This window comes from Chrysochloris asiatica, unplaced genomic scaffold, assembly GCF_000296735.1.
Source record: "Chrysochloris asiatica unplaced genomic scaffold, ChrAsi1.0 scaffold00002, whole genome shotgun sequence".
NCBI lineage: Eukaryota > Metazoa > Chordata > Mammalia > Afrosoricida > Chrysochloridae > Chrysochloris > Chrysochloris asiatica.
The window spans coordinates 17,076,416-17,076,942 of NW_006408520.1; positions in this window are offsets into that span (position 1 = coordinate 17,076,416).

Below are 527 nucleotides of genomic sequence, written 5' to 3' on the forward strand. Positions count from 1 at the left end.
TGTAGCTATGGTGTGACTCCATCTCAGAGAGGGTCTTTCTCTTTTTCATCATCCCTCTACTTTCTTTTCTGGGGATTGGTCCCTCCAGATGACATGTCCAAAGTAATGTGAGACAAATCTCCCTAGTCCTCATTTGTAAGGAACATTCCAGCTGTACTTGCACTTCCAAGACAAATTTGTTTGTTCTTCTGATAGTTCATGCTATTTTCAATATTCTTCTTCTACATTATAATCCAAAGGTATCAATTCTTCTTCAATCTTCTTTATGTATTGTCCAGCTTTGTAATGCATATGAGTTGATTGAAAATACCATGGCTTGGGTCAGGTGTACTTTAGTCTTCAAAGTGACCTCTTTACTTGGCAGCAGATTAGCCCAAATTTATCCAATCAAATGTCCTGTGCTTTCTTGACAGTTAGTTACATGGGTGTTGATACAGATCCAAGTAAGACGAAACCCTTGACAAATTTTCTCCATTTATCATTAACTTGCTTATTGGTCCAGCTTAGAGGATTTTTGTTTTCTTTGT